General features: G+C 35.5%; 1 protein-coding gene across 4 annotated transcripts in view; it reads right to left on the bottom strand.

Moving 5' to 3' along the window:
* rhbdf1b (rhomboid 5 homolog 1b (Drosophila)) overlaps positions 1 to 13915 on the bottom strand; it is a 35798-nt gene extending 21883 nt beyond the window's left edge. For all 4 annotated transcript variants that reach the window (XM_016270566.1, XM_016270563.1, XM_016270565.1 and 1 more), the window contains exon 1: positions 13705 to 13915. The gene's annotated coding sequence lies outside the window, so the exon portion shown is untranslated. The remainder of the gene's footprint in view (positions 1 to 13704) is intronic.
* Positions 13916 to 15953: the final 2038 nt, after the last annotated feature.

Below are 15953 nucleotides of genomic sequence, written 5' to 3' on the forward strand. Positions count from 1 at the left end.
TTTTTTTTTTTTTTTTTAAATATCCGTGGCTGAATACAATTGAAAGACTCTATCGACTGCATTGACTTTATTTAAAATGACTTCCTCCAAAAGATCCTGAAGCATCAGCCAAAAGCACTGACACCTCTTGACAAGTCACTCTCAGTGACTACAGACAGTTTGGATCATGAAGCATGGCAGAAACACAGCGAATGAACAGCACTTTTTGCTTATGAAAACAAGCCCCTCTAGGGATGGGCGATACCACTTATTTTGTTTTCGATACGATACTGATATTTTTCAAGGTAGTACCGTCGATATCGATACCGATTCGATACTTCTGAACTAAACTTTTAAATTATGAAATTTACTAAATTACTAAGAGTAAAATGGGTAATGATAAGCACTTAACTTTATGTTTAAAATGCATTTTAACATTCAATACGCCTTAATTGTAACTTATTAGGCTATATTTTTGTTTACACATGGTTCAAATATGTTTTTTGTTTACACATGATTCAAATCTACAAATACTACAGTTGAACTACGGTCACTTTAGTAAAACCATGGTTCATTTTCATAAGGGACTGCCAGTGACAGACTGTTGCATGCATAAAATGCAATCTTTTTATTCTGACAATGTATGATTTCTATTAATATTACAGAATAGAACATGATCAATATTATCTTTCAATGTTCAATTTAAATAACTGTAATTGCACAAACTATGTAGGCTACAATTTCAGTTTGTTTATTGTGAAATAACTCTGTCCTTCTATCCTCTGATAAGCATTGTTCAGGGCTACCGTTCCCAAAAGCTTTAATGCTTTCTTATGATACTTTTGGGAGACGCAGCCCCGTTTGAATGCACTGTCAGAAGTGAGTGAACGCTCTCTCTGATTGATTAGTTCTGTCTTGCAACATTTGCGTGTTCAGATGAGCAGGAAAATAGTTTTATCCTACACAATTACTCGCTAACAAAGGTTATTCGTCCAATTCAATGCATATTGTACACATTTAAAACAAATAAAAAATTGTATTAACAAAATCACTGGTAAATAAAACACACCCTAGTATCGATATTTTTTGTTTGAGTATCGATACTTTCGATACTCGCGTCAGTATCAATACTTTGGATCGATACGCCCATCCCTACCATCTACTTTTACAGAAAGTTAAACATAATCTTTCAAATAACACCCTGTGTGGAAAAAAATCCCACCACATCCTACTGCAGAGTGCAGACCACATTTTTATCCAAACAACCCCATTAAAATGTGGTTAGAAATTTCAGGTTTGGGCAAAAGGTTAGCACTGACCCTTATAAGCCAACATATAAGCTTTCATTTATATTTATATATCAATTATGCAGTATTTCCCAGAACTATTTCATCTGTTGACTTTATTGTGTATTTGGAGCACATTTTAGAGCATGGCATGTGACAACTGGCAAAAGATTAGCTTGCTAACAGATACAACCCCTAAAATACTAGTTCTTGTTTTATACAGTATATTTTGTATTTTCTCTCTGACAAGAACTGGTAGACTTGCTTTTACACAGCTGATAAAACCACAGCGACTGACTGAAAACCAACACAGAAACAAGACAGAGGAACCAAGATTTTCCCAGAAATCCACTTGAACGCAGTAACCTAATTGCTAGTACCATATAAAGACTTTCCGCTCCAAGCTGTTTGCAACAAGTAAACTGCAATAAAAACACTCTAACTAGCATGAATCTGACCTGATACACGTCTCCCAGCAAACACTTCACATAATATTAATCAGGATGTTCAGAGGACTAAAAAAATACAATCGACACTCTCAAATGAAATGATGTAAAATATGGTTTACTACGGTTATACTGACAGTAAAGGGGATATTTTCCCTCTCTTAATGACTCCTACGCACAGATGTGAATGTTGATACTCTGGCTGTGTTCATTTCTTACTCATTAGATGAAAAACAGAGCTGTTTATCCTGGTTGTCCAAGAATACAAAACAACTGCTGTTTTTAAAGCAAAATATATTCTCCTGTCTGTAATTCACTCATTAGTCACAGCTTAGTCAAACCAAGCGATTGTAGTGACTTAGAAACATCCTTAGGTAAACCTAATCAGAAGCATTCATTTTTCCTCATATACAGAGGAAGTGACATAAGGAGCCCACATAAGTTGGATGTTGTGTTTGTTATTACAACAAAATACTGCATGTACCGATTCTTCCAGAGAACTGTGGTGTATAGAAACCTTTCTAACATCAAAAGTACACAACAGGGCCCTCAATATTCTTTAATTATCTGAGGCTCAAACTCACTAAACAGTTCAGCACGCAGCGGTTCAGCATAAAACCCTGCGTCTTACAAGCCGCCTGCAATCCACCTTAACCAGCCACAAATGAGAGGTTTTGCATTGGATTTACAATTTTCAGTGCTCTTAGATGCCATTAACAAACGTAAAGTAACCATGAGATCATATGAAAAAAAACTCAAGAGTAGAATGCGAGTAGAAATAAGAAACATTTTACAGTATTGTTGCCATGATAACATAATAGCAACATAAAAGCTTCACATTTCTGCTTTCAAGTCTCCCAAAAATGGTCCTGAATTACTTTCATTGTAAGTGACTCACCGTAAACACTGATTTTTTTCTTTTTGCTTGTTATGAACACAGAATATTATTTTAATTTGCTGATGTAATTAAAAGCTGCAATTAAAATCCCCCCCTTTGCAATCTGTAGATCTTCTTCCTGAGGTCCTCCTATTGGAAAGGATATGGGTGATGTTTTGACTTGGGCCAGATGTTGCAGCGGGACACTGAGTTGGTTTTTGTGGACAGGACTGGAAGGCAGATGTCCATGAATGACCTCATTTGGAGAGCACTTCCTTCCTGAGCAGGGATGCTTTTGCCCTGTTTTCTTTCTCACATACACAATTCTATCAAACATGTGCTTTAGAGTCAACAAACCTTTCCTTATGTCCAAATTTGTGGATGCTATCTGTAATTCACACATATGTTTTGATTCAACCAATAATTAATCAGAAATCTATGAATTTAGGTGGTCAAAATGGTTACATAACTCAATAACCCATAGCTGACTGACTCATTGGACACACGTTTTTCTCTGCAAAAGACGCCTAAAAAACGTTGGTCTTGTTCGAAACACTGGCTCAACTGAGTCAAATTCATTCCATGAGCAACAATAGACACAATAGTTCCTCTCAGAAAGGAGGGACGACAAAGACATACAGAAGCCACAGGAATCTGATCTGGGTTTTTCATCCTTTTGACGTCAATAGAAAGCTTCACAAAACAGACATTCATTCAACTCTAATAACTGAAAGCCTGCTGTGATGTTTACTCTAGTTAGTGATCCATATTAATACTTTAAACAGAGAAAGACTAAATAATCAAATGTCCAATGATAACCTCTACGCAGTTGCTTTTCAAAAATGAGCCACAAGAGGTAAAGAAACAGCCATGTATTTGGTCTCACTGGATGATGGTTCCTCAGCTTTAATGGCACATTTGGCATCAGTCAACTGCTGATGTTGAAGAACTTGCCTGTACCTTTAGGAATGGGCATGAATCCCGCTGATCCGGGCACGCTGCCTGGCAGAGCGCTCCCTGCACATTCTGGGAAATGCCACACATACCACTGGACTGCTTGAGCTGTTCTGCACTATTTCACTGCATTTATTTTGGTTGGCCAATGAGGTTAAGACTGGATGGAGTCCACTATAATGACTCAGTTGACCTCTGCATGATGGGTCAGCCTGTTTTTACAGTTAACTTGTTCAGCTCCTCATCAGCACATGGACAATATGCTTCAATAAAAGACCATGATTGAGGGGTCACTGACAAACAGGAGTGTCCTTGATAAAGACAAGGAAAAAAATCTTTATATATAAAACTCTGCCAAGTTCATATAATTGCACTCATGCTATAATTGTATTCATGATGGTTTCATATGGAAAATATAATACAAATTAAGAAGAAATGAAGCATATAATAAATCATTTTAACTGCAATATTCTTAAAACATTTGTTTTTTCCACTAAGAAATAAAAATGAAAGATTGTGCTTTTTTAAAAGATGAAAAAAGCAATATGACAGAAAATATTGAAATATTAAATTTAATTTTAATATAAGAATTTAAATAATCTTGCTTATATAGATAATATAGGTATTTAAGTTACTGTTGAGATGAAATGCATTTTAATATACACTACTGTTAAAACATTAGGGTCAGTAAGTTTTTCTTTTTAATAAAAACACTTTTATTCAGCAAGGATGCATTAAACTGACCAATAACTGACAACAAAGACATTTATGATGCTACAAAACATTTCTATTTCAAATAAATGTTCTTTTGAAATTTTTAATCATCAAAGAATCCTTTACACTCTAAAAAAATTAGGGGTTAAAAACAACCCAACTTGGGTTATTTGGCAACCCAGCATTTTCACAATTTCCACAAACATACTAAGCAGCAAAACTGTTTTCAATATTGCTAATAAGAAATATTATTATTATTATAAATATATATATATTTAATATATTTAAAAATATATAATATCTGAATATTATATAATATATAATATTCAGATATTATATATTTTTAAATATATTCAAATAAAAAAATTTGTTAAATACCATTTCTCAACATTAGGCTAGTGTTGTACTGTATTTTTGATCAAATAAAATCTTTTAAAATCATTTTTCTATTTTTGAATTTATGTATGAATTTCCTTTTCATTTATTTATTAATGAACATACACAGACAAAAAAACGGTGTCATGTCATTGACGCTTATGCTGGTGGACCAGCTAGATCAACTCTAGTCTAAACCAGCAAAAACCAGTCAGAAATTCATTTAAACTAATCTATTCAGAGCCAACAGGGCTCCTCTGTTTTTCTATGCTAAAGACTGAACACACACACGGCTCTTTAAAGACTCTGTAAATTAAGAAAATGGTCCATTAAAACTCAATGGCTGTGCTTCAGCTCGATGCGGTTTGAAAACATCAGAATAAGTGTCCCTGGATTTCAATGTGCTGACAGAGTGGCACTGGTGCTGATCCCAGAGTGCATGCTACGAGAAGCAGAGGTGTTGAATGGTCCTGCTAGGAGACTCCAGATCCATCTTCCAACCTGCCAACAAACATCTTTCTGTCTCGGTTGCATCAGTCGCCAGCCAAGAGGACTTTCAGCAGCGCATGCCTAAACAACATGTGATCTCCATTTAAATACTTTCCAGGGTGATGGCCGCCTGGAGCATTTCCCACTAGAGAGGACTCGCTGTGTGGGCTGTCAGTATTGATTTGAGCTGTTAAAAATCCTTGCTGGCTTTTGATGGAAATGTCAAAGCTGTGCTAATAAAGTGGTTCTGTGTCATTAATTCAGAGGGAGAAAATGGCTCCACACTTCCATAACATCACTTAAGGGAAGAAAATTGCAATATTTCAGACACAAAAGCAATTTACTTCTGGAAAATCCCTTCAATTATGCATTAGCTCCCAAGTGAATCAGTCTTTGTAACTGCCAAAGAAGCTGTTTGAGAATAATATAGGTCTCAACTCTAAAAACAGACAAACCTTTACCAGAGCGGCTGGTCTGGCAGACTATTTTATACTTAATATGCTGTGACAGCACAATAATGGTTGAAAATGGAGGGAACTTTCAAGCCTTATTCTGAACCAGCAGAACGCTTTGTTAATTTGGTGGGTTAGGTTTTTCTCCAAGGGCACAGTAGACACAACTGTAGGCAATGAGCTAAAACAGGCCAAAACTCACAGTCATAAATGAGTAAATCTGGCTCTCACATGAATGGCACACAACACAAACATGAGGCTGACGTTGTTTGCATGGAACTGCCAGGAAACAGCAGTCAAAAACCCATAAGAGAGAAGGCATAAAACTCTGATTTACATATACTGTAAGCCAAGCGGATCTAAGTCTCTTCCAGTAAGACGGACACAAAAGTGCCAAACTTACTAGAATTAACTGTGGTATACTTATGGGTCAGAGACAAGAGTGCGCATAATAAAGAAAGGAGAAAACCTACTTAGAAAATGTGTGGCAAGTCTTCTTTGTATTCATGCTGGTTTCATATGTTTTTAAGGCTGGGCGATAAAACGATAACAAGAGTTCGATAAATGTTCGATATGTGACCTGTGCTGGCAGAATGAGTCACAATGAGCAAATTTTCAAAAATGTGTTATTTTTATTTTTACATTCTCCATTAAAAATTATCTTCAAAATAATGCATGATTTTTTTGGAATCGGATGAAAAATGACTGAGCTACACCTGTTTGAAGTTGATGGAGTCAGCAAAGTAAATTTAGAGAAAAACTGATTTAAAGTTTTCTGAAGGTTCCAAAGCAAAATCACCCAGCAACATTACATCTTTTCCCCCACTTCTTTTCTTGATAATCATTAATAGATTAATAATCACAATATAGCTCATTTGTATTTTATCTTTGTTGTTATAAATAAGAACCGATGCAAAAAAGAACAAATATAAGAAAGAAAGAAGTGTAAAGTGTATTACTTTTTTCATTTTATATCTAAACATAAGCATTCAAGTAAGAAAAACAAATAGTAAAATGTAAAAATCACTCAAGTGTGTTCATTACAAATGAATTGATTATTAAAACTACAAAAGCAGTTCAATCAAGAGCAGAGAGTGATCCCCTCTTTTCTTTTATCGTTTGATTAACATTAATAGGACAGATATTAAGACATAGTGTAATGCATGGATCTAATATAATGTTACACATCAGATGTTGTTCCCTAAACGTTTACTTAAGATATAACAGATTATGTTTGCGTGAATACTTAAATATATTTAGCCTACTCTAAATCTGTGTATAAGTGTATCGGGATTGTGTGCCGGTGTCGTCTTTATGCAGGCGCTTCGGATGACAGTCAGCACGAGAAGTGAGAAAAAGGTACTCCTCTCAGAAAACATACAAATAAAGACACTTTTAGATGTTTAATTACTATTCGTAGCACTGGGATCGCTAGACGAGGGCTTAATTAACAAATTTTTGTGAAAACCTTAAAAGGGTCATCGGATGCCCATTTTCCACAAGTTGATATGATTCTTTAGGGTCTTAATGAAAAGTCTATAACATGCTTTGGTTAAAATTTCTCAATGGTAGTGTAAAAAACACCCTTTTTACCTTGTCAAAATCAGCTCTGTTCACAGCAACCTGTTCTGTTGCATGTTCCTTTAAATGCTAATGAGCTCCGCTGATCCCGCCCCTCTCTTCCATGGGGTGAGGAGCCGATCTCATGAGACTGTTTACTTTAGCGGTGAAACTTGCTAACTAGCACATTATTAGGAAAGGTGATTTGCAAAGATTCATAAAAAAACCCTTATACTCACTTCTTCTGTAGGTAAAGCTGGATCACAATGATTCGCGCAAACAAACGCATTTAGGTAGATCGGGGCGCATTCCCTTCACAAACAAACATAATCCTCTGCATCTTCAGCAGCTCAGATGTTGGGAGTAAATGACGATTGCTATATTCATTACATCCAACAACAGAACACCTCAATCGCTACAATTAACGCTATGGTTTCTTCAATTTTAATTTAGGAGCAAAAAATCTGCCTTTAAACTTAAAGATTTGAAATGTATCATAATTATTGATATCGACTGATATAAGAAATTGTGATAAATTTTTTTGCCCATGTCTCCAAGACCTATATGTTTTTTTATTTATTAATTATTTTACTATTTTAAAAAAAGGTTTTCAAGTAATGACTCTTAAAATGTCATATAATGCAACCGTCAAGTCAAAAAATAATAACATTTTCCTTACAAATAGCTTAAATATAAAATATTTATCTTGAAAAAATTATTATAATTATTTATTAATTTATAAATGTCATTAAGGTTTGGGGATTTTACAACCTGAATTAACAATGACTTAGATTTGCATACAATTTTTTTTAATATTAAATACAAGTGAATTAAAAATCCTATAATAATAGAAATAATAAATACTGCTAATATTCTTAAGGTTTGATTTTAAGGATGTTGGTGACCAACAGTTCCCATTGGACTTCCATTATATAGACAAAAAATACAATGGAAATCAATGGGATCCAAAACTGTCATTCTTCAAAATATCTTCTTTTGGAGAAAAAATAAAGTCATACAGGTTTGAAATGACATGATGTTGAATAAATGATGTCAGATTTTTCAGTTTTGGGAGGACCATCCTTTCATTGTATGTCCGAAATGCATTTTTTATATATATATGTATTTGACCCACATAACAAATTATAGAGAAATACCACATGCAATAGTCTTCTCTGTACATTTCTTAAAAATAACCTGTCTGGGCTCCATTAACTGACTCATGTTTGCCAAGAGCTTGACTTGGGGATATAATTCAAAGAATGCCGTCTGTGTTCACATTGCAATTCCAGTGAGTCCAACACACCCAATTAATAGACATCTAAGCTTTTCTTTATACTGCACAATCCCAGCTTCCATTAACATGTAACAACATGTATCACAAACAGGCTAAGCCCTGCTCCAGGATTACACAGCAGAACATGAATTGTGCTCATATAAAAACATACATTGTTTTCAACCATACATTGAAAACAGTTTCTTTTCAAAGGAAGGCAAAAGAATGCGAATGAGAATCTGAAGCACTGCAGATGGGCAAATGGTGTTGTTTTAGGGGCTATTTGAGAACTGCGGGTGGTTCGTCGCCTTTGTCTAAGAAGGGGCTGCTTTCACAATAGTGCTCATTATGAGGAATCTTCACGCTAAGAATTTGACATGAACACTTCCTCTGTTGGATCACACTGTATGAAAATAAAATGTTAATTGTACGCAGATGGTGCGCGGGTTTGAAAAGAAAATAGACAATAAAATGAAAATTTCAAACATCTGACATCCAAGATCAAATAAAGGAGGAAAGGTTCAAGTCTTACAGTCAAGAAGCAGCAGGCTGTCAAAAGCTTTAAATAATACTGGGCTCCATTTATTAGACCACAACTTATTAAAGTTTGCCATTATTGTAGCTGCATGCTCTTGGATATTTACTGCTAGTATAGATTAATATGATTTGTCTATGAATATAACCAAGAATTCTTATTACTGGCAGTAACACCTAAAAGGTAGCTTCAAAAAAGGTCTTATATTAATTCCACAATATTTATGGAGGGAAAAACTAGATCAGTTCCAAACTGCATATTTCCAGGAAAAATGCAAAAACGCATGGAAAAAGACACTGTGAATGTCTCTGAGGTAATTGCATCCATCCGTCAAGATTTTCCTTTTTGATGCATCAACTTGATTAAAGGACCTGCAGAAGGAGTTAAATTTGACTGAGATTTACAATAAATAACAACTTCAATTAAATTAATCGCATAAAGCTAGACTTAATAGTCTGACTATGCCCCTGGTTCTCATCCACTTTCAATGTATGGAAAAAGCAGCTCAGAAACCTGCTAAACATTTCCTTATGTGTTTCACAGGAGAAAAAAAAATATATATACACACTTGGAACAACATGAGGGTGAATAAATGATGACAGAATTTTCATATTCAGGTGAGATTTAAAGACTCAGTTAAAGCCTCATCCCTTTTGGAGGGATGTCTGATCTTCTTTACCATTCACACTTGCAAGAAAGTCTTGAAGCCAAAAAGTGCATGTGGGGGCATAAAGTGTCAACTTTGGCCTGCCTTCACAGAGTGGTTTTCTGTTTTAAAAAGAAGCACTTTCATCCTCAGTTGTCGAATGATCAGATATAATCAGGTCATTGACAAGAGCCTAAAAGCCTCAGCAATATATGATGATGCACAGATTGCCTGAGAGCAGATGAACTTGTCCTGCCACGTGATGTCCTAAGGCCCGGACAATGTCTCTGTTGCTCCACCCAACCACACAAAGGCTACTGGGATTATAAACCCCCCGCTTGTTCAAGGTTAAACTCAAATCTTCATCTCCAAGGCAAAGTGGAAAATAAATCAGCTTGCAATAACAATAAAATTACAGTAAAAATCCCGTTCCCTGTGTTAGCATGAGGCCTAGAGATGTACTAATTAATATAAATGTGGCATCCTTTCAAAAGTGCCTGACAACAGACAGAGACTGGAAGGGGCCTGCAGGATTGAGAGAGACACGGAGGAGCAGAGAAAGAGCTGGTTATGCACACATGGGGTTTGCCCGCCACAGTCTGCTCTTTCTTCCAAAATCAGCAGCCAGGAAACAGAGAAAGAAAGAGAGAATGAGAGAATAAAGGTAAAAATATCACGAATCAAGGTAATTTGATGCTCCAGAAGAGCTGGATCATCACTTTTCATTTCATTTCCATTTCTTTTTGTCATAATGTCATTCTCTCTTGGCAATGTCATTTTCTCCACTTGTGTTGAACATCCAACAAATCCCTGATCTACTTTTTCATCTCTTAATATCCAGACACAATACACTGGTGCTCAATCGGTTTCACAGAAAGGCTGACTGACAGGCCTTTTGCAAAATCCAAGTAAACTTTGGTCTCATAAAAATCTGCTGACAAAGTAATAATCCAAATAAGATCCGCTCAAGGGTGTTGGGAATCTTATTTACTGAATGGATTGCTCAAAAGGAATTTGGAAGTGAATGCACTCCCTGTGATCTGACAGCTCTTATGTCTCACTTTTTTGTATGATAGTTTGGGATAGGTCTGAACTAGTCTATACTTCCTGAGAGCAATGCTGCAAGAAAACTTTTTTCTCCACTTGACTGTTCGAATACTTGCTATGTTGCATATATGAAAAAGTAAATAAAATAAAATATCAATAGCAGTTTTCTATTTTATTATATTTTCATTTATTCCTGTGATGGCAAAGCTAAATTTAAAGCAGTCATTACTCCAGTCTTCAGTGTCACTTGATCCATCAGAAATCATTTTAATATACTGATTTGGCACTCAAAAAAAACATTTCTTATCTTAGTATTAATGTTGAAAACGGTTGTGTCTTAATATTTTATTCTATCTTTAAAATTAAATGAATCTTTAATTTATAAAGATTTAATCTATCTTTAATCATACTATTTTTAATAAAAACTCTACTTTTTTCCAATTCTCAATTATTTGATGAATAACAAGTTCAAAAGAACAGCATTTATTTGAAAAAGAAATATTTTATACCATTATAAATGTTACTACTGTCACTTTTAATCAATATAATGCATCCTTGCTGAATAAAAGTATTAATTTAAAAACAATCTTACTGACCCCAGACCTCTGATCGATAGTGTGTATATAATGCCATATTGTCAATGAAGTAGGTAATTCAGTCCAATCAGATGCAAAACTGGTGTGTACACAGATTACCAAACACCTAGGAATGAAACTGGAATCTTAAAAGATTAAAAAGCATAAGAAATAATATGATCTTGTGTAAGGAAGAGGTGTAACAACTTAACTCATCTCGAGGGAGATGAGTGACAGCCTACTGGAACAAATCCGTATACAGTCTGCTGTGATTTCATAATACAACACCTATTCCAAGAAAAAGTCAATTGCTGTGTTTGTCATCTGACGGTGACAAGCTATTACCAAATTGAGAGATGCTAGGCTATGGTAAAGTGTGTGGATCCAAATCACCCAAGCTTACGATAAATCCACAAATGGGATCATACTACTCGCACACAACAGCCTCATCTCAGATCAGAACAGAGGACTTTACCTCACACTGTAGCGTTTCTAAAAAGCCAAAAATGCCACTGACATGTATTTACTGTTAACATGCACGAGAAAGCAACCTATCTTTTTTTTGCAGAACAAGAACAAAAATGGCCAAGCTCAATATAGAAGTAAATGACCATATTTATGTAAATCTATGATGTATTAAATGAGATTCAGTGAGCATTGTAGTCACCAGATGGCTGAATGTTGGCCCCATCATCTTCACAAAAATCTGCACGCAGCATGCTGTCTCTGTGTGTCCACTATTGAATAATTATTGATTTTTTGAGCAGGCATTTTAATGGGCACATACAACAAATGTAAATTCAAGTAACTCCCCTGAGGTCAACTGGGAAGGAAATAGCACCTGTTCTTTAAACCAGGAAACTTAGCACTAATGACTCAGGGATGTGTCCCTGTATTCCCTGGGCTACACTTTCACCTTCATGGCCACTTTAATAGCCTAAGGGGCTAAATACTCAGTGCCACTGGTAAGACAGTAAAAGACAGTCAGTAAAATAGAAGTGAGAATGAATTCATGTGGAAAAAGCTTTCCAGGTCCACTGATTTTTTCCAATGTTATTTCTAGAAGTATGCTTTTGATTTGTAGCCATTATCAGTTTCAGGAAAGTCAGATGTTTCAATTGACTTTGCATGTGCACCTTGCACATTCCTGCAGCTGTAACCACTTAAATTTGAAGCAACTTTCATAAACATGAAGACAGTTTCTGTGAGGAATTCAATAAATAACCGTATAGTCTGTGAAGTCATTTTTTTACCTAGCCACATAACATTTCTGCAATAATTTAAAAAATTGATTGTTTCATCTATTTATTATAAAACTTGACCCTCTCTAGCATGCTCTATTCTATCTACTTGTTTTCTTTTTAATCATAATAAAAAAATTATAATAACTTGAACACTGGCTACATGTAATGCATTTGACTTACCGGGACTTGTCACAGCACTTACATATTGTTGCTCTTTTATTGGTTTGATTGTTTCTATTGACCTCATTTGGAAGTTGCTTCTGATAAAGGCATCTGCTAAATGATTCAATGTAAATGTAAATGTATACTATATGGAGTAAATTAGCTAAAAAAAAAACAACAACAACAATTATTAAATACAAAATTCATGAAACAGCTAAGATGTAAAAAATAAAAAAAATTGTTTTGGCAACAAAATCATTTAACATTATAACGTTTAAAATATGTGACAGCTTGACCCAGCCTAACATTTATGGGCAATATTCTTGTTTTAAGAACAGGACAGATGTATAGTCTAGCACAGGGGTGCCCAAACTCAGTCCTGGAGGGCCAGTGTCCTGCAGAGTTTAGATCCAACTTGCCTCAACACACCTGCTACAAAGTTTCTAGTATGTCTAGTAAAAGCTTGATTAGTTGGTTCAGGTGTGTCTGATTGGGGTTCGATCAAAACTCTGCAGGACTCTCCTGGCCCTCCAGGACCGAGTTTGGACACCCCTACTCTAGCAAAATACAGTGTAAAATATAAAACATATATTATTAATATTGGTTGACATAGGTTCTTCTGGAACATGAAGAAAAGCCCCTGACTGAGGAGAATCCATGTCCAATAAAATGACTAAAGCAGTGAGGCTAGTACCACTTAATCCACCAGTTGCAGATTATCATGCAGCCAGATTAGATGCATGCAATCACTTTGCAAAACCATTTTACACAAGCACATATTTATGGGCTGTCTCCAAAAACTTCGTGAGCTGCCTACCTAGATATCTTTTTGGCCATTACAGCACATTTTTGGGTCAGCACACGTCTAGGTAGACAGCTCATACATTTTTTAAAACAAGTCATAATTTCAGAAAATTAACGCAACATGCTCAATATGCTGTTCTCTATGAACTGTATTTAGGATGCATTCAGCTGCACGTGAGTTGACACACACCCTAGTCTCAAACAGCAAGGATGCTACATTTGTTACTATGGGTGCAACTTTAAAACAATTAACGTAAAGAGACTCAGTGAAATAAAGCCATACCTTCTGTTGGACTTTCAGATCTTAGCAGCAGGGTTTGTTCATTAACCGGTGTTTAGTGTGATGCACCTTCTTCGCATAGGATATGTAATGTCAAAGCATAACTAAACAGTAGGGAAGCAATGTGATTTTACATAGTCAAATCCTGAATCCAAAGTTTGCAACAACGCTGCAGAAAAAAACATGCTGCTCGCCCCGTAAATTCCCACACTGAAGTCTGTAGTTCAGTTTCAAGCTGAAAATACACCCACACGCGCTGAAAGAGACAGAGTGGGCGGAGACTACAGAGGCATGCAGATGTCACTAACCAATCAGCGCCACTCATGGGCGTAAAACAAAAGCCTGATGTCTTCTTCTGGCTTCACCGCAAAAGGATGCAGAAACTGCTGTTGTGCGTCATTTATGGCAAGAAACAACAAGTGCTCCATTAGAACAAACATACATTGCCTTGAGATAAAATTAAGATACATCCCTGTATTTTAGGACATATTTTCCTCATTACGCACTCGTAATAAAATCTGGGTCTTCATTTGAACCTCTAATATAATTGAACCACAATATAATCTCATCTATAACAAAGTCTGAGGATTATGGATTTTTTTAGGCCTTTTTAATAGAGCTATTCATTCATGATGTCAATTTGTAGGTCATAATAACTGCCCTGATCATTTCCAGTGGGTTTTTAGAATAGCGTTTGGTTTAAGAGTAAAATAAGGTCTTCAGTGACCATTACTTGATGAGGCTTTGTTCTACATAATAAAAGTCAAACATGAATTCTTAAGGCACTGTGATTTAAAAAAAAAGTGGTTTCATTCACTTCTTATATCTTTGTTGCAGATCCAGACTTTTTATATGGTCAACTACTTAGCAACCTGTTTTAAAAATCAAAATTTTCATTTTAATTGTATAATTTATGTACATAAATGTGAAATATCATCAAGTAAAATAACGTTACTTGATGATATTTCCCATTTTTGTACATAAATTACTCATACATCCAAAACTGCTCAGGAGGAAACCCCCAGCTAATTATCTTTTAGGTTTTAGGACCACAAACTCATCAGGTGATACACTTTTTCCATGTATTCTTTCTTGCACATGTATTCTTAAAGTTTAGTCTTCAACTTGCATGACATTCATAAGCTTGATATATTAGCCAACATTCTGGATATACAGTGCAATATACGCAATATATCAGCCATATAGAAAGAATTATGCTATTATATATATGACTTTCACACTCTGCCAATATCTGTTGGTCACATTTTTCCATTTGCCTTATTATGTGGAAAGAATAAGGTGCAAATCATAGCACTTACAGTTGCGCATGAGGGAAACGGAAGTACTTCAAACAGACAGCTTCTTGTGTCAGTGTTATTGTGCCGCCATAGACTAAATGTCACTGTAGTGAGATGTAAAATGTGATCTCTCATCCGTGGATCCAGTTAGGCTGTTTAATTCAAAGTTACTATGATTGCTTTTCAGAATGGAGACCCAGCTCAGTGTATTCACTGTTGAATTTGGACACAGTAACTGTGGCAACCATAACAGGATTGTCACATAGAAAATTTACCAAATGAGAGGATAATGCTGAAAATCTAGAAAGAGAAGAGCAACTATTCAGCAGGAATTAACACACATTCAGAAGATGCAGGATAATGCTGATATAGTATAGTAGACGAGCCACTGTTTGGCTTGAAAGCTTTAACATGTGTTTCTTGGACGTAACATCTGGATGGATATGTTTTGTTTTTACCGGCAGTGGTGCGGGTCTTTAATTTAGACAGGTATACTCCTCCTGGCATAGAAAACCTCTGTGAGACAGATTTGATGGGAGGAAATAAAAGTAAAGGACTGTCCCTAAAGAACCAGACAGTGCTGATCCCTATGTTGATTGGATCTGCATGTGGATGCATCCTCTTCCCCTTCCTGAAAATGAACAGCATTCCTCCTGCAGGATGGACAAACTTCCGGCTGGGATTTTCCAGTGCTTAGCTTGGGCTGAAATTGCCCATTTTAGACTTATATTTTACATTTCTACATTTATTCATTAACTGACAAACCCTTTCTGAACTCTTACTGAATTTTCAAAAATAAAAATGACATATAATTGATATCAATAGAAATGTAATACAAGATGACTTACTGTAAATCGCCTCTAGAAACAATTAAAAATACTTTTTTTAGTTTATCTTATTTGCATATGTGCATACATGTACATATGTCTAATACACGCTTATAAAGGCCAATGG

The sequence above is a fragment of the Sinocyclocheilus grahami genome, unplaced genomic scaffold, assembly GCF_001515645.1.
Source record: "Sinocyclocheilus grahami isolate Dianchi unplaced genomic scaffold, SAMN03320097.WGS_v1.1 scaffold57.1, whole genome shotgun sequence".
NCBI lineage: Eukaryota > Metazoa > Chordata > Actinopteri > Cypriniformes > Cyprinidae > Sinocyclocheilus > Sinocyclocheilus grahami.